Raw genomic sequence first — 19,510 nt, forward strand, 5'->3', positions numbered from 1 at the left:
AACTGTTGCTAATCAGGGAACAGTGGCAGAGACTGGGGAGGTGCCACCAGAAACAATAGTGCAGCTGCCCTGGGACACGGTCCTGGTTTCCCCTCAAGGAACATATAGAACAATATATCTCCGGGTTCTTCTGCAGGAACTGTGCCCCCACCCAGGTGGAGGATGGTAACTTCAGTTGTCCTCATTGTTTAGCCAGTAAGTCATACTGACTCTTGGGACCCCATGGACTCGCCTCCAGACTGCTCTGTCCTTGGAATTCTCCAGGCCATAATACTGGAGTGAGTTGCCATTCCCTTCTCCAGAGGATCTTTCCGACCCAGGGATCAGACCCACCTCTCCTGCATTGGCAGATCAGTTCTTTACCACTGAACCAAAAGGGAAGCCCTTATTACATGTTGCAAACATGTACCAAAATATTGAGATTTTGTTTTAGTGGTTCTCTACATTTTTTAGTGGTTCTCCATTTTAGTGATTCTCCATGTTTTAGTGGTTCTCCCTTCCCTGGTGCAGTCCAGTGGCAAGGACTGTGTGCTCCCAAAGCAGGAGGCCTGGGTTTGATCCCTGGCTAGGAGGCTGGATTCCACATGGTGCAACCAAGACATGGTGGAGCCAAATAAATAAATAAATAAAAATATTTAAAAAAATAAACCAAGAGGGATGCAGGACAACTCGACTCCGGGAGGCCCCGTTTTCCATGTCAGACTGAAGAGTTTGTATTTTGTATTCAAGACGATGATAGACATTGAAGGAGATTTTGAACAGGAGAGGGAGATCATCAGAGACAATCATATTACATTTTCAAATTAGTGACGGGGAGGTCTGAAAAATGCATCTGAGGACATTTTCAGGCTGAGCTCAAAATTCCTAGACACCACCCTGTTATCTCACCACCAACCATTCATAAGGTCTGCACACACTGGAAGAAAACAAAGACTCTGACCTCCTCCCCCAGATGATTCTTCCTTTAAAAACTTTCATGATTGATCAGAGTCCTCTGAGTTGTTACTTGGACATGAGTCCAGCTTCTCCCCACGTTGCCAGTCTCCTGAATAAAGCAGCCTTTTCTTTCCTATCAACATAGAGATTTCCAGCAGCAAGCAGACAAACCTGAGTTTGGTAACCCTGGCATCTAGTTAGGTAAAATGAACGCTGCTGAGGCCAGTGTGATGGATCATAAACCCATGACTCCCTAATCATCTACTCAAACTAGGATAGGTCTGAATACTTCTAATAGTAGATGGCTGATGTTTGTGTCCACAAGAATCATCAAATACAAAAGATGAATTGCTGTGCTTCTTCCTTGAAGATTCTGGTGCAGATCATCCGAGAGGGACCAGGAGTCTCTGTTTAGCTACTCCCCCTGAAGTGAGTCCACTGCAGAAGGAGGACTAACCCCAATGGGAGGAGCTGCTTGGTCTGCTCGCTGCATGACAGGCCAATAACTGGGAGATGTTGAGGCAAAGCACAGTGACTTCAGAAATCCAGGCATCCAAAAAGATGGTGGACTAGAGTCCTAGAGTACTATGTTATCAGAGTCTGGATGCCAATTTCTTTTATAGACCAGGGAGTGGGAGGGGAGGAGGGGAGGAAGTAAAGTAAAAAGGCCATGAAGTGAAAGTGTTAGTCACCCAATCACGTCTGACTCTTTTATAACCCCATGGACTGTAGCCCGCCAGGCGCCTCTGTCCGTGGAATTCTCTAGGTAAGAATACTAGAATGAATTGCCATTCCCTTCTCCAGGAGATCTTCCCAACCCAGGAATTGAACCTGGGTCTGCTGCCTTGCAGGCAGATTCTTTACCATCTGAGCCACCAGGGAGGCCCTAAAAAGAAATGTCTTGCAAAATATCTCCTGATTTGACCAGCCTTTAGGAGGGAGTGTGTTCATTTTTTCCTTCTTGCCACCATTCACAGGTGGGCAGGGTCAGAATGTCTCCTGTGAGCTGAACAAAGGCACTGCAGTTTTAACTTTCAGGCAGAGAGACAGAGTTCCCCAAGGCAGGCTATTATGTATGCTCACAGCTATAGGCTGTGACATCCTTTTAGTGATTATAGAAACAAAAGCAACCAAAAGCAAAGGTTAAAGTAAGAGAAACAGATCCAGCATGGAGTCAGCTTTCGCTCTTTGTTACGCAGAGAAAAGCAAACCATGGCATTATTTGATGTAAGTTAATGGAACATATGGGGATGGCAGGAAGAAAGGATCTTTTCAATTTGAGGGTGATTAATCTGTAGCAACTCTTTCTGAAGTAATGTTAATACAGATTCTGCAGGCCACCCTACTAGAGAAATTGCTACTAGAGAGCAGACTTGTGCTTTCCCTTTTTCTTTACAAATCGAAAAGGCTGCTTCACAGTGCATGGGATAGGAAATCTCTCAGAAGCCCTGAGCTACAGATTTCCTGAAGGTGATGTTCCTTTGATGTGTGGGTATGGGAAGAGGTCTTGCTGGAATGACCTCTGTGGGATGTTGGGGACTTTTCAGAAAATCATGGCCTACGGTAGAGGATGCTCTGGTGTGGCCTCCGAATCCCCACTTCAGGACAGAGCTGTTGATCACCCAGCTGCCGGGAGCATTTCCTTCCTTGGGCTTACAGACAAATGCGTCTGCAGGAGTTTTCCTCCTCAACCAAGGTTACACCCTTGAGGCAGCCAGCACCCCACACTTGCCGGTAGGGAGGACCGAGGCCTGGCCCATTCTGAAGGGCATGTAGTTCCAAGGTCTCCGTGGGGTTGGCTAAGGTCTTCCGTAGATTTGCACCACAGTTCAGCTTCTTCCTCTGTCAGTCATTTGTTCCTCACCCCTTACAGATGTGGATCCCTAGGGAATCCCCACAAACTTCCTGCCTATGAATCCTCATCTCAGAGGCTACTTTCCTAGAGAACCTGACCTGAGACACATGGACACACATTCTCCTGGTCCCCATCTCATTAAGTCATCCGTGTTACTTTGCAACTGAATTTTAGTCACCTATCCACCACTCCTTCCTCTATCTTTTGTCTTCTTCTCCTGGTCTGTGCTTGATATTTAAGGGCTCCCTACTGGACCATTTTTTCTTCTTCCTGATCCTAGTAGGATGTCTCTGCTTTTCACTTTGTTATCTCTTTCTGTGGGACTGATTGAACACACACACATAGTTACGAAGCACTGACAACTCTGTGCTCAGAGGCACTTGAGAAATTCTGAGTTAAATCTAAGTCACCGCAGGAGTTTTTGGAGTCTTTAAAATACTCACATAACATACAATTAATCATTTTAAAGCGTGCAACCCAACGGCATTTCATACATTTACAACCAGCACCTTTATCTAGCTCCACATCATTTTGATCACCCTAAAAGGAATCCTGTGTCCACCGGGCAGTAGCTTCCATCGCCCCTCCTCCCGCCCCTGGCAGCCCACCTATCTCCTCTGTCTCTGTAGATTTACCTAATCTGGATGTTTCATGTAAATATAATCATACAACGTACTATATAAATTTTTGTGTCTGGCTTCTTTCACTTAGCATAATGCTTTTGAGGTTCAGCATATATCAGTACTTGATTACTCTTTACGGCTCAATAATATTCCGCATGGATGATACCACATGTTGTTTGTCTATTCATCCATCAAAATGTTGATGGACGTTTTGAGTTTTCATCTTTTGTTATTATGAAAACCCACCAAAACACAAAGTATTGTGCTGCTTTGAACATGTATACAAGTTTTTATTTGACTGCCCCATGCCTTTTGGTTATATTCCCAGGAGTAGAATTGCTGAATTAGATAATATTTCTATGTTTAATTTTTTGAGACACCAAAACCCCTTTTAAAAAGCATATTAATACCAGCACACTTAAGAATAATACACTCTGAAAAGTGTATTCTGGACTGATTCACTTTGAGCTGTTGACGGTTAATTGTGAGTTCATGTGTCTTAACCTGCAGAATTATGTGACACTTCAGAAGACATTAACCAAAAGCCTTGATTTTGCAAGAATAGAATTTTAGGGCATGTATCTAAAAAGGTGAGATAGTTTTGAGAAAAGATGTCTTTTAGTAGTCCTGCTCATACAATGCCATGCCAAGGACTTCTTCTTCCTGCTATGAAGAAGCTTCTTCCTGCTTCTTCCTTTTCCTTTAAGAAATTAAAGTTAGTCTGACAGTGGTCACTTGAGAACAGTGTGAGTAACATTTGTATCGTGAAGACTTGTTGATCTGTTGATTATGGGATGACTGCTTTAATGTGACTGATTCAGCCTGGGAGAAGAGTTATTAAAGGCAAATAGAAATAAAACAGTAAGAGATATAATTTAAATGTTATTGATTTCTGAACTCTCGATTTTTCTTTATCTTATTCTGATAAAAATTAGTAGAGGGAGAGAAAACAATTTTGGCTTTATATTTTTCTGTAGTGTTCAGACATCAGTAGAAGTAGATCCTTTTAGTCTTTTGGGTAATTTAGAGGAACAAAAATATAAAGAGTGTGTCGATGCACAAAAGTTAGCTCTAATAATAGAATAATACTTGTATTTATTATTTAAATAATTTTATTATATATAACATATAACACGTGTGGATATCCTGGCCTAGGCAAGCCTCTTGTGAAATACTGTGAGGACTAGCTGGACCTGAGCTGAGCTGACATTGTTATATGTGGATTTTCCTGGTGGTGGCTGTATTGTGATATGTGTCTTGAATTCTAGAATATAACAGTGGAGACCTGGATACTCCCTAACTTGCATCTCATCGGGAGGCATTGAAAGAAAGAGTATCCATGAACTATAAACATATCAAGTGTTTTCAGTTTGTAAGAAATATACGGAAGGGAGGAACTCAAGGAAAACATTAGTACTTGAGCAAGAACACTTCACAGAGTAATGTGGACAAAAAATGTCACATGCATATCGGTAAACAAAGGGTAGTGGGATCATCAGCCACTGCAGTGGCCCAGACTGTGTTCCCTGAGGAGGTTCAGGGTGGAGAAAAGCAGGACACTGGCCCCTAAAGAGTTACGGTGGGTGTCAAAGGGGTGATGTCAATAAGCCCAGACTCTTGCATCTTCCCATACATAGAAAGGCATTAAATACATTAACTTGCGATGTCCGGTTTTCTTTAATTAGCAGTCATCTTTCAATGTTCAGATCACCTGGGTTTTTGTTGCAAAACTCCTATGGGTCCCTCCCTTAGCTCCCAGGAATAAAATGCAACTTTCAGCTTTATGTTGTGCATTTTTTTGTTCAGTCAACAGTAAGGAGATGTCATTTTTTGCTGTTGATGACTGCACAGCAGCCCCTGGTGACCTGGTCATTTTGCTCCTTGCAAGTGTTTTTTTATTTTTTTATTTTTTGAGGCTCATCCTTTATGGTCTCCACCAGTCCCCGCCTCCGTCTGCTGTCACTGTGACTGGATCATAAGCTCAGAACTCCTGAAAAGGAGATCCATTAACTGCCATCCAGTTAACATCCTGTTGGGTGGCAGTCTCTCCTCTTACCTGTGGGGATGCTCCAGGAGTGATTCCCAGTCCAGATAACTGTTGTTAGAATCGACCTCGAATGTGGCATTTTGCACATGAGGGGTGACACTGGTTTCCAGTAAAACGGATGAGTGTGGCCGCCCCTTCCGGTGTCCTGTGTCCTGCTCCAGCGTAGACAGCGTGGCGGGGTTAAGATGCCTACTGTCCACACCAGGAGGCGTGTGAGGGTGAAAGGAGGGCGATGTTAACATAGAGTGAAGGCAGATACAGCAAACAAGCGTGGGGTCACCAAGCGGGAAGGGGGAGGAGACACATTAGGGGTGTGGGATTAACAGAGACAAGACACTGTATAAAATAGACAAGCAACAAGGGTATAGTGCATAGTACAGGGGATTACACCCCGTACCTTGTAAATAGCCCGCAATGGAATACAGTCTGCAAGAACACGGAATCACTTTATTGTACATCTGAGACTCACACAATATTGGAAACCAACTATATGTCAATTAAAATAAAAGAATAGAGCGAAGGGATAAGCCAGCACTGCCGTGGCCAAACTAGGATATGTGTCACCTAAATTAGAGCAAAAAATTGATAAATCACAGACTGGATAGCGTTGAAACAGATACATTACCATACGTAAAATAGATAATCAGTGGGAGTTTGATGCATGACACAGGGCACCCAAAGCAGGTGCTCTGTGACAATCTGGAGGGGTGGGGTGTGGAAGGAGGTGGGAGGGGGGGGGGGCTCAGGAGGGCGGGGACATGTATATGCCTGTGGCCAATTCATGTTGATGTATGGCAAAAATATCATATTAAAAACCTCCATGCTATTGCAAAGTAATTATCCTCCAATTAAAATAAATAAGTTAAAGAAAAAACACAGGCTGAGATTCATGCCCTAGGGCTGCCATACATCAACGGTGCTCTTGTAGTTAGCCATATTTTCTCTGTAAGCTGCCTTTTTGTGTCTATAAATGTGAGTTTAATGGTTTTCTCTAGTACTCTGTGGTTCGAGCATTTTTCTGCCTCTTTGTAATTATTTCTTGAATGTCTGACTTCCCTGTTAGCAGCGTGAGGGTAGGATTTTGCCTGTCTTTTCAACCACACGTCTTTGTATTGATCAGAGTGTCACACTTACGGTAGGCACTCTGTTGCTCTTTTTGCAAGAGAGAATAAGGGATATACCCAAGAGCAGCCAGTAATGCCAGTGTCTGCTTTATAGTTAGAATGTTCTTGAGAAAGTCCTTCAATTCTCAGCTTGCTCTTATTGACGGCCAGTAGTAGTAACATCCAGCCTGTGCTTGGAAGAGAGTGTCTCTAAACTAATGATGTTAATTTCTCAGATTGCTGAAAATCTTGAGTTCCATCATTTCTGTGCTTGAGCTTCAGGAAACACACCCACACACATACTGCTTATCTGTGCAAGCTGGGAGTTAAAAAATTATTTGCTAGGGATGTTGAATCTTATAGACACATTTGTTGATTAACTCATCCATCAAATATTTATATGGTGCACATGTGCTGCTCACTACTGTCACGCACTTTTCAAGCACTGAGGATACAGAAATGGTCCCTAGTAACACCGAGGAGAGAAAGCAGAAAAGTAGTAAACTCATGAAAATTGATAGTAGTGATAGTGTTTTTAAGAAAAATAGAGCAGATTATAGAGGGCAGAATGTTTGGGTGGTGAGAAAAGTCCTCTTTGAGGAAGTAACATCTAACTCAACACTTGAGAGATCGTACCAACTGAGCTTTGCAAAGAGTCGCAGGAAGAGAATAAATTCCAGGGGGAGAATGTCAGGCACAAAGGCCCTGGAGTGGGACATACCCAGATATGGATATGCGGGAGCTGCAAGGAAGTGGGTGTGTTCAGAGCCGGGCAAGAAACACAGGGCGTCAGGAGGCCAGAAGAGACAAGACCAGAGAAGAATTTGTGACGATCAGGTCGTGGAGCTTGAATCTAATTTGAAGAGGATCACATGTTTCATTTTGATTTTTAAAAGATAACTCTGGTAGGTGGAGGAGTAGTAGCCTTAGGGAGACAAGAGAGGAAGCAGGGAGCCAGGTTGCAAAGTGACTGCAACAATCCATGTGAGAGGTGTCGGCGCCCAGGAGGAGAGGTCAGCGTCGGGATGCCTTGTGAAAGGAGAGCAGGGAGGATGACGGATTGGATTTGGGGTGATAGAGAAACAGGTGGATCAAGGAGGATTCCAGGGATCCTGCCCTAAAACACTAGAAGACGGCAATGTGGTGATGGCATTTTATAGAGATGGGGAGCAGGGCTATGAGGGGGCAGGAGGGGATGTGATCTTGGGAACAGGAGTGAGCGAGTGATCAGAGTCCATCTGTGCATGAGCTTCAGATGCTGGTGGATACCAACCTGCAGATGTCAGCTTGGCTGTTGGTTTTACCAATATGGATTTTATGGGAAAGATCAGGACCAGTGTAGTGATTTGGGAATGTGTCAAGGCAGGAGGAGAAGGGGGTGACAGAGGATAAGATGGTTGGATGGCATCACTGACTCATATTTATGTCCATGATGACACCATATTCATCATGGACATGAATATGAGCAAACTCTGGGAGATAGGGAAGGACAGGGAAGCCTGGCGTGCTGCAGTCCATGGGGTCGCAAAGAGTCGGACATGATTTAGTGACTGAACAGCAACCATGACAACAAAGAGGTCACAAAGCATGGAGTTGGATGAGGTCACTGGGAAGTTTCTGAGAAGGAAAGCGAAAAGAGAGAGAGAGTTGGGAGACTTGATGGAAGGAGGAGGGCCTGGGCCCCTGGAAGGCTTTTTACAAAGTGGCACCCAGGAAAGAGGCAAACCTGGAGGTCAGGGTGTCCAGAACACCGAGAGGATAAAGCCTTTAGGAGGGGGGAGTGGGGCTCCGTTGTATCAAATGGTTCAGCTTGAAGCTGAAGATATACTGAGTGACAGCACCTACTCCCAGTTCAGTTCAGTTCAATCACTCAGTCGTGTCTGACTCTTTGCGACCCCATGAATCGCAGCACGCCAGGCCTTCCTGTCCATCACCAACTGCCAGAGTCTACCCAAACTCATGCCCATCGAGTCAGTGATGCCATCCAGCCATCTCATCCTCTGTCATCCCCTTCTCCTCCTGCCCCCAATCCCTCCCAGCATCAGGGTCTTTTCCAATGAGTCAACTCCTCGCATGAGGTGGCCAAAGTATTGGAGTTTCAGCTTTAACATCAGTCCTTCCAATGAACATCCAAGACTTATCTCCTCTAGGATGGACTGGTTGTATCTCCTTGCAGTCCAAGGGACTCTCAAGAGTCTTCTCCAACACCATAGTTCAAAAGCATCAATTTTTCGGTGCTCAGCTTTCTTCCCAGTCCAACTCTCATATCCATACATGACCACTGGAAAAACCATAGCCTTGACTAGACGGACCTTTGTTGGAAAAGTAATGTCTCTGCTTTTTAATATGCTATCTAGGTTGGTCATAACTTTCCTTCCAAGGAGTAAGCGTCTTTTAATTTCATGGCTGCAGTCACCATCTGCAGTAATTTTGGAGCCCCCCAAATTAAAGTCTGACACTGTTTCCACTGTCTCCCCATCTATTTCCCATGAGGTGATGGGACCAGATGCCATGATCTTAGTTTTCTGAATGTTAAGCTTTAAGCCAACTTTTTCACTCTCCCCTTTCACTTTCATCAAGAGGCTTTTTAGTTCCTCTTCACTTTCTGCCATAAGGGTGGTGTCATCTGCATATCTAGGTTATTGATATTTCTTCCGGCAATCTTGATTCCAGCTTGTGCTTCTTCCAGCCTAGCGTTTCTCATGATGTACTCTGCATATAAGTTAAATAAGTAGGGTGACAATATACAGCCTTGACATACTCTTTTTCCTATTTGGAACAGGCTAGGCTTAATTGTGCAGATAAATCAGAGTATTTTTCTCTTTTCTGAGATGAGAGGAGAACCATGATCCATTTCTTCCCTCCTTCTTGAATACTGTATGCGGAGACATTTCCCTCAATGCTAGCCAGTTAGCACAGAGTCCAGTAAGTGTAGGAGGAAGATGTAGATTGGTGAAATTTACAAAAGCCAAGCTAACATTTCCATATTTTCCAGCTGCATGCCATCTTCTGAGAAGCTGCAAAGGATATTGCATTCTTTGTTCTTTCATTTATAACTGAGTTTTAAGTAACTTTATTTTCACTTCCAGAGCCCTATATAGAGCAGTAGGAAAAGCTGTCCTTTCCTAGGCAAGAGAGAGTTTGATGTCCCTAATTTGGCTTCCTTTTTTCAGGCTTCCATCTTTCTTTGTTTATTTTGAACTTTCTGAATCGAATGTCCAGGGTCAGTGTCTGTCGCTTGACCTGAGGGCAGCGGCTGCTTTGCTGTGTTTTGCTTTCCGCTTTCCACAGAAAAGGAAAAGATGACAATAGATTTGCCTCTTCCTCTTCGGTTTCAGATCTTATGATGACAAATGGGAAGGCAGTATTTCAGATCCTTCTAATGTCATGGATCATTGGAGCCCCAGGAATGTCAAGGCTTTACTATTTGGACATCATTCTAGGCAACTCAAATACAACCTTTAAAGTTTCCATTCATGTGACCTGGCACTGATGGGGAAACTGCCCAGTGAAACTAGATACTGGAGGCAGCCCACCCAGGGTCAGTGGCAGAGCCACCGATAGAGGAAAAGGAAAATTGTCTGCAGGTGTCCAGTCTGCCCCTGCGTTCTTGCTCCACGACTGAGAGACAGCCTGACTCTTTGCCTTACCTCTGTTGCAGCTCTGTGACCTTGAACATGCCCCTCCATCCCTCTGAATTCCACTCACTGTCTTCATAACACCAGGTTCGTATGTGTAGTACGTAAGGGTCAGCATCAAAGTGAGGTTTGGTGAATTGATAATTACTGTAAGAATGTGTTGTTTTTCAGTTGCCAAGTTGCATCCAACTCTTTGCGACCCCATGGACTGCAGCACGCCAGGCCTCCCTGTCCCTCACCATCTCCCGGAGTTTGCCCAATTTCATGTCCACTGAGTCAGTGATGCCATCGAGCCATCTCATCCTCATGATGCTGTTTATCATATTCTGAATCCTAGAGATCTGTTGTACTTTGATTATTTTGTTTCTTATACTTCTGACCCTCTAGTGAAGCCCTCCGTTCATCACCATTCAGTAAATGCTTGCCCTGCCCCCCACCCATAACAAGATACCTGGAAAGCATCTGAAACCATTCTTCACCCTACATCAAAATGGTGACAAAGTCTGGATAATTCTGTCTCCTTATAAGTTTTTAGTTCCTCCCTCTGCTTTGTGTGTCTTCATTAGTTATTAATAAGATGACACCAGGGTCAGTGGCATCATTAGAGCCCAGGACTCTGCTTTTCTAACTGCTTTCATCACCCTAGCTTCTTATCCCCTGATCCATTTTTCCTGCAGCAACCTTAGAGTGAGGCGTCAAACCAAACCCGAGCAGAATGATCCAGGAATGATCCACTCATGCTCCAGTTAAAGACCCACCAGAGGCTCCTCGATACCAACAGGATAAAATCCCAACAGCCTGGCACATGCTTCCAGGTTTTCCACGGGAAGTGTCCTCCTGTTTCAGCTCTCATCTCGGATCTGGGGGCCTCAGGGCTTCGTGCTGCCTCGACCAACCCATGGGTTTCCACCCGTGCCCTCTTGCGCGGTCCACCTGCTGCCCGGCCTGCCTGGTCATCGGATGTCTCCCCTTCTATGTTTCTGCGCTCTGACCCCACACAATCTGCTTTTTCTCTTCTTGCTTTTAATGCAGTGCAGTTGGTTTACAAAGTTGTGTTAATTTCAGGTATATAGCAAAGTGATTCGGTTACACACTCATATGTACACACACACACACATATTCTTTTTCAGATACTTTTCCATTATAGGTTATTGCAAGATATCGGGTATAGTTCCCTGTGCTATACAGTAGGACCTTGTTGTTTATTTTATATACAGTGTGTGTGTATTTGCTAATCCCACATTCCTGACACACAGTCTTCTTTGATTTCCCCTCTCTGGCCCCTCATCACAGCCAGGATTGACACTCCTTCCATGGTTCTGTCTGGCTCGCCTTTCTGTCTCAGCCTCTGAAACACAGCACATTAGGCGGGCTTTCACATGAGGGTCCCCTTCACTGTGGACACCACATCCTACTTGCCTTATTCATTGTTTCATTCCAGCATCTAGTGTAGAGCCTGGTAATACTCACTGTGACGGAGGAGGGGAGGGAGAGAAGGGGGGAGGGGGACATCGGTTTCTTAAAAACATTCATATTGCAAGTCACATGTACTCCTAATATATAAATAAACCGCCAGTCAACCAACATTTGTCTTCAAAACATTTATTTCAGCATGTTCTACCAAACCTGAACCATACTTAAAGCCTGCTCCTGGCCTGGCAGTTGCTCAGTCGTGTCCGACTCTTTGCAACCCCATGGACTATAGCCCACCAGGCTCCTCTGTTCATGGGATTCTCCAGGAAAGAAGACTGGAGTGGGTTGCCATTTCCTTCTCCAGGGAATCTTCCCAACCCAGGTATCGAACCTAGGTCTCCCGCATTGCAGGCAGGCGCTTTAACCTCTGAGCCACCAGGGAAGCCCCTTGTAAAGGTCCCTGTTTTGTAATGTCTGTGCTCTTTCTCAAGCTGGAGCCTCGGCTCCTGAAGCTGCAGCTTCTGAGAGCGGAGCTTGATGAGCAGGGCGCCAGGACCCCGTCTGGAATCCCCCAAACCCAGGCCAGCCTGCTCCCAGGTCTGCCTCGCCTTCACTGCAGCATCATTCTCTCAAGCGCGTGTGGGGCCTGACGTCCCTCATCTGCAGGTGCTGGAGGTGAAGTCAGGCACCTGCTTCTCTCATGTGAAATGATTTGAAATAAAAGGTCTGCCCCGGAAGCCCCACCAGGAAGCCTCAACCAGACCACAGAAAACTGACGTCTGGCGATCTCTCCTGCTGTTTGGGGCTCAGTGACCTGCAGGAACTGGTTGGACCCCTATCTTCCCAGCCCCGGTCAGTGACAGCAGATCCGCGGGCTGGAATCTGCCCTAGTGGGAGTGTTTACAGCACAGACCGTGCATGGACATCGGGGCGTTTCTCTTTTCTGCAGGGACAATGTGACAGACAATTCAGCACCTTCCCGACCCCATCCTCCCCTCCTGGCCCCCTCCACATTCCCACCCCTCTCCCCAGCCCACGCTTGAAGAGCCCAAGCCAAACACTTGTGAGAAACACGGAGAACCTTTGTGTCCACAGGAAGATTTATTTTTTCCTTCACCTTCATACAGGAAGTCCCCGGGCAGTGATTTTTAGATAGAAGTGCTGAAAGACCATGTCCTCTTGGCTACTCACTTCAGTTTATGTGGCCATTGTTTGCTCAGAAGGTGTTGAAATCTTCCTAGAACACAGTTGATTAAAACTGACCCTGAGAAAGCCCCCTTAGTGGACACAGTTATAAGAAAACACAGACAGACAGACAGACAGAGCTTGACCATGTTCCTCTTCTCTCTTTCCCGTCTCTTAACTCCCTGGGACCACTCAAACAGGGAGAGTTTCAAAATTAATATCATAAGGAGTTCAAGGGCCTGCAGCCCAGGGTTTGAGAAATTTTATAATTGCTTTAGGCTGGCCCTCTCTCTCTCCCTGTTTGTTTAGAAGGTGTTTTTTTAGAAGGAAGTTTATTAAGATGCTAATGAGACAAACCTCAGGGCCTCGCATTTTCACAAGACCCATCCCAAATTACAGTGTGACATGTACTCATGTGTCTTTGAAAATAATCACAAAGGTGAGATTTTTTTTTTGCATTATTTTTCTTGAAAAGTGTCTCCCATGTCGTGCATTTTAGGCCCCACAAAAACTGGGTCCATCTCTGAAGATTATTTGATGTTGGTTTTGCCTAATTTATTTGAAGTCATAATCTCACATCCAACCCTGTCATTCTCATTAACAAAATTCCCATCCTCTGTCTGTCCTTCTAAAGATTCACAAGGAAACCTCTGTGTTATAAAGTTGCTGTTTTTTAAAAGTCTGTGTTACTACTAAGAAAAAGAAAATGAATATTTAACTCCTAAAGGAAAAACATAGGCTTTTAGGCCAAAAAGCTTAGAGCTCAGCCGCCTTCTGGTTTCACTGGCTCAAAAACCTCTCTCCCCAACCTTGCCAGCACATCACCTGCAAGTCAGCCTCTGTCATTAGCCCGAGAACCTTTCCTTGCCCTGATGTTCATTTCATCTTGGGGCCCTTCTGAGGTTAGGAGCCCCTCCTATGAATTACCACTGAACTTAAGCTTCACCCTACAGACCCCTTACGAACCATTTGTTGTTGTTCAATCACTAAGTTGTGTCTGATTCTTTCCAACCCCATGAACTGCCGCACGCTAGGCTTCTCTGTCGTTCACTGTATCCAGGAGTTTCTCAAACTCATGTCCATTGAGTCAGTGATGCCATCCAACCATCTCATCTTCTGTCTCCCCCTTTTCCTCTTGCCCTCAACCTTTCCCAACATCAGGGTCTTTTCCAGTGAGTCAGCTCCTGGTACCAAGTGGCCAAAGCATTGGGGCTTTATCACACGTTAGGGCAGGAGCTCCAAGAACCAGCACAGATGGTCCTGTGAAACCTCCATACATAGTTACTGAATGGATACATAGATTAACAAAGTAATACTTCTCTCTCTCTCTCTCTCTTTTTTTTTTTTTGGCTGGGCCATGTAGCAAGTGGGATTTTAGTTCCCCAAACAGGGATTGAATCCAGTACCCCTTACAGTGGAAGCACAGAGACTTAGCCCCTGGCCAACCAGGGAAGTCCCCAAATAATACTTTTCTGAATTAGCAGTTAGGATATCTGAACTCTGGTTGCCTTTCTGCTCCCAAGAAGCTTGAGATCACCGAAAAAACCTGTACATTCCTTGGACCACATTTTCCACATACACATGTCAAAAGCAGGGATCCGAGGTAGGCTCCAAACCGAGATTATCTTTAGTACCTCCCATGTGTGTAACCAGTCCTTACAAGAAAGAGTGAGGTTCCTCCTAAGAAAGACCACACCCGGGGGAAGACAGGGCCGCTGCAGACACTGTGGTGTGAGTGGGGGGCTGGTGTGAGGAAGGCTGGGCGTCTCGAGCATTCCTGGGACCTGTCTCTCCAGTGATGCTCTTGCCCAGGCCCAGAATGAGATGAACAAGTAAAGTTTGTTTTCCACTTTTTTATATGATTTTCTCCAGTGGGCTTTGGGATCTCAGTGCGTCAGCAGCATTGGTATTGGAGTTTGGGCAGAGGTAGAGTTTGGCCCAGGGGACCTTGGGGGGAGGGTGGCTTGGCAGCATCGCAGCAGTGAGGACCTTCGTGGTGGGCAGTGGGGTGAGCAGCCACTCTTGATGTTGTGAAGAGCCCAAAACGCATCACAGTGAGATGGAGAAAACAGAAGGAAAAAGGCAGACACCTAGTGTCATAAGCAGACAGTTCATAGAGTGTGTATCTTAGACACCCTTTGTTGTTGTTGTTTAGTAAGTAAGTTATGTCCTTGTGACTCCATGGACTGCAGCATACCAGGCTCCTCTGTCCTTCACTCTCTCCCAGAGTTTGCTCAAATTCAGGTCCATTGAGCTGATGATGCCATCCAGTCATCTCATCCTCTGTCTCCCCCTTCTCCTGCCGTCAATCTTTCCCAGCATCAGGGTCTCTTCCAATGAGTTGTCTCTTCACATCAGGTGGCCAAAATATTGGAGCTTCAGTTTCAGCATCAGTCCTTCCAGTGAATATTCGGGGTTGATTTCCTTTAGAATTGACTGGTTCAATTTTCTTATTATTCAAGGGACTCTCAAGAGTCTTATCCAGCACCACAGTTCAAAAGCATCTGTTCTCTGACACTCAGCCTCCTTTATGGTCCAACTCTCACATCTGTACATGACTACTGGAAAAACCATAGCTTTGACTACATGGACCTTTGTTGGCAAAGTGATGTCTCTACTTTTTAATACACTCTAGAAATTTGCAGAACTCTGGTGCAGGAATGTAAAGAGACTCTGTGTCACCCCAAAGCAAAGACATGTGTTTTTACTGTTGTTGTGTGAACCTCTTTTTACTGCAAGGTCTGGATTGGAATATGATTGGGCATTTATTGGGAATTCAAAATTATAAAAGATTATCATAGCACAAAGAACATGATACACGTTCAATCCTCAAATATTATAATCATAAAATGAACAGAATTAAGAATATGTCATTCCATGGCTATAAAATTGGAAAGTTCAGGCCTATGTTTTCTTTTTCCAATACAGTAGGAAGGTTTCCTGTGATACTTACTGCGTGTGTGTGTGTGTCCTAAGTTGCTTCAGGTGTGTTCTAAGTCGCTTCAGTTGTGTCCTGTTCTTTGTGACCCCATGGAATGTAGCCTGCCAGGCTCCTCTGTCCACAGGATTCTCCAGGCAAGAATACTGGAGTGGGTTGCCATGCCCTCCTCCAGGGAATCTTCCCTACCCAGCAATGGAAGTGGTGTCTCTTATGTCTCCTGCATCATCAGGCAGGTTCTTAAACACTGGCACCACCTGGTGCCATGATACTTCATACATGGATTAAATTAGTCAAGTTAGATGACTTATCTGATCCTCAGTTTCTTCACCTGGAAGATGGGATAATAGTCTATACTTTGCAGGGGTCTTGGGAGGGAGTCAACATACAAACCACCTGGGTGAATGCCTGGCGCTCAAGAGTATTTAATAAACATTATTCTGTCTCCAACTTCATGTCCATTCATTCATAAAGCTTCTTCCTCAGTTCAAAACAGAAGTTTAAGGGAGAGAGGACAAGGGCAGAAGGTGGTTCATGCTCTTCTAGAAGTTTCCTTGTGATATTCACTACAGTTTTAAGGGACTGAAGAATCTATGAAGTATAGAAGAAAAGGGAAGCATTGAAATTCGGGTATTGTAACTTCCACTCCATTCTCCGTCCCCCTTCCATCAACCCCTCATGCTTGCTCTCCAGTTGCTGGTGATTTTATCTGTGCTCGTCTTCGCCAACATATCAAGACCATGGTCTATGGGAGTCATCTCAGAACCTGTGAAGAGCTTACTGGTGCTTTTTCTTTCTTTCTCTGGGTTTTGAAAATATAATTTTCATGTATATGTATAGGCTTTTGACCATCAATAGATGTGATTAACATACTAAAATCAGTAACTAACTGTGACACACAGGTAAAAGCAATGCTGTCAGTGGAAGTGGAAGTCTAGGGGTCATTGTGTTCTGTTCCCTATGAACCCCTGCCAAGCATATTCCTGCATGCCAATACTTCTGTCATTATGCATATCTTCCTTTATCAGCAGTTACTTGATTGTGTCCTGGTGAGTGGTCTGGAGCATATATGAGCTTGTGTGTGTACACGCACAATGACGTGTAACATGTTAGAGTGACTACAACATCATTTGGGGGCTGTGGGAGACCTGTGTTTGAATTCCACGTCCCCTACTCAGTAACTCTGTGACCTTGACCAGTTTACTTAACTGCTCTAAGCTTCAGTGTTTTTAATTTAAAAATGAGATTTGGAGGATTTATGCAGAGCACCACAAAGACGATAGCTAAGGTATTAATATTCTAAATATAATGAATAATGAAGCAGTGTATAAACATTACGTGCAACATTGTTAACAAACAGGTTTTATGAGAGTGAGAAACATTTCAGAAATACTAGTTGAGATCTTGTGACAGTCAAGACCACAGAGACAGCCAAAAAGTTTTCTCAGATTTTTCACTAATCAAGGGAAAAGCAAGGCAGCTTATTTAAAAAGTTATTGCTCTATCAGTCCCTTCCAATTCAGTCACTGGGAGTTAACAGTAAAAATACTATGGATCCATCATATTTACTGAAACGTCACCCAGCAGGGACCCTCCAGGGCCTGTGATCTCTCCAGGAGGAGCTCAGTCTTAGCACTGCTGCCTCTTCCAAAAAACCATCTGGCAGAAAGCAGCATCCTGCCTGGAATCCACAGCATTTCTTCATTTGTGAAAACAAACAAACAAAAGTTCATTTCCTCCCAAATCTTCTCAGGATCCTCTCTCTGATTTATTATCTTGTAGGAATCAGTTTTCCCATGGCCTTCTTGACGCCTCCATTAGGGAGAAGGCCAATCCACCGCGCCCCCCTCCCCACTCCCCGCAGGTGGAAGTGGAGCCTTTAAGGGGCATTGTAATGTCACCAGGGTATCTCAGGATTGGGTCTGAAAGGATTCAGTCAAACTCTCCATGGGAATTATTTCTGGGAGATGCTTCTATAGGTGAGGAAGCAGTTCTTACTTGTAAAAAATCTACCTAGATTTTCCAGTTTTTTTACAATAAGTATTTATTACTCACAAGATAAAACACAATGACAGTTGAAACAAAGTGTGGTGATACCAAGATTGCAGCCAGGTAGCCTTTTTTCAGTTTTGTTACTGTTTTCATCTTGATACAGGCTTTGAACTGGCTGTATATTACCTTACTTAATTTTCCCAAACACTTCCACTCATGTTGCCCATGAGAGTTTCACAAGCTGACCTAGGTATCAGAGATAGGAAAACTTGACTGCTACTGAATTAAAATAGCCTTATTTATTTACTTATTTATGGTCATTCCACGTAGCACATGGGATGTCAGCCCAGGCCACCTGCATTGTATACCCAGAATCTTAACCACTGGACCTCTGCGGAAGTCCCAAGAGCTTTACCGGTTTTTTAATTTGTTGTTGTTACTTTTCACTCTGTTTTTGGCTGTGCTGGGTCTTCGTTGCTACCCCAGCTTTCTCTGGCCGTGGTGAGTGGGGACCACTCTTGGTTGTGGTGCATGGGCGTCTCACTGAGGTGGCCTCTCTTGTTGAAGAGCAGCAGCTAGAGGCACAAGGGCTCCAGTTATTGCCTCTGGGGGTTTCAGTCGTCATGGCCCATGGGCCAATTGCTCCACGGCTCGTGGAATCCTCCCAGACCAGGGATTGAACCCGTGTCCCCAGCATTTGGCAGGCAGATTCTTATCCACTGTACCACCAGGGAAGTCCGAGCCTTATCGTTTAACACCTACAAGTAGGTAGCAGTGCAGGAATTTGAACTCAGGTCTGTCTGATCAAAGTCTGTATTTATCACTACTATTAATCCTTCAGACGTATTATTCTGGAGGGGAAAAATCCAGAGTCTGATCAGTGTGGTTTCTTTTTGTAGCCACAGTTAAATTAAGGTGAATGAAAAAAATAAATTTTCTCCCTAACAATCAAATATCCAGTTCTTTTTCCCCAAACTGATGGATTTTGTAAGACCTTTGGCTCTGTTCATGACTCTTTACAGAAAGGGTCCATTCTAAACCTAAAACATCGGTAAAGTGCATCTTCATTTTGAAATATGTAAGGAAGCTTCCAAAGATACTAAAGGACAAGATAATATGATAGATGGAGCAACCAGGTAACAGAGAGAGGCATAAATAAGGCCAGTTAACACCAGAATGAAATAATGCATTCCCCACCAGCAACTAACTAAAGAGGAGATGACTTAAAATAAATTTTAGTAGTGCCTAATATTCTTTTTTTTGTAAACAGAATTTGAAACTCATAATTTTCTTTGAGTTTCAATTTAATGTTCATTAAGTAAGTACCTTCTAAGCCGGTTACATTTTGACTTCCTTTAAATTTTGGGGGAGAAGGTTTGGGGGGCAAATTTTTAAAACTCAAAGGGAAAAAAACTTTGATTTTGCATTAAAAGAATCTTCTATTTATTTTCATTCAGTTCAGGGTGAGAGCCAGGATTATTTCCCTCTCGTGGTGTTCCAGCACATGTGTCAAGTTTAACTGAATGACTAGGGAATGAATCTAATGGCAGCAAATATGAATTAGTCCAACTGGCAAGAAGGAGATTATAAAACTAGTCATGTGATTTTAAAGCAGTCCCACGTTTGGATTTTGGAAAGTTAGATTTAAGAATAACTGAAAATCAACGCCTAAGGGCAGATAGAGGAGGAATAAATCTTACCTGTTCTTCCATCATCAAATTAAATTTCAAACCAACCATCCCCCACCTCAATTTCAAGCAGAATTAGCAGGCAGGCTTAA

This window comes from Cervus canadensis, chromosome 22 (genome assembly GCF_019320065.1).
Source record: "Cervus canadensis isolate Bull #8, Minnesota chromosome 22, ASM1932006v1, whole genome shotgun sequence".
Taxonomy (NCBI): domain Eukaryota; kingdom Metazoa; phylum Chordata; class Mammalia; order Artiodactyla; family Cervidae; genus Cervus; species Cervus canadensis.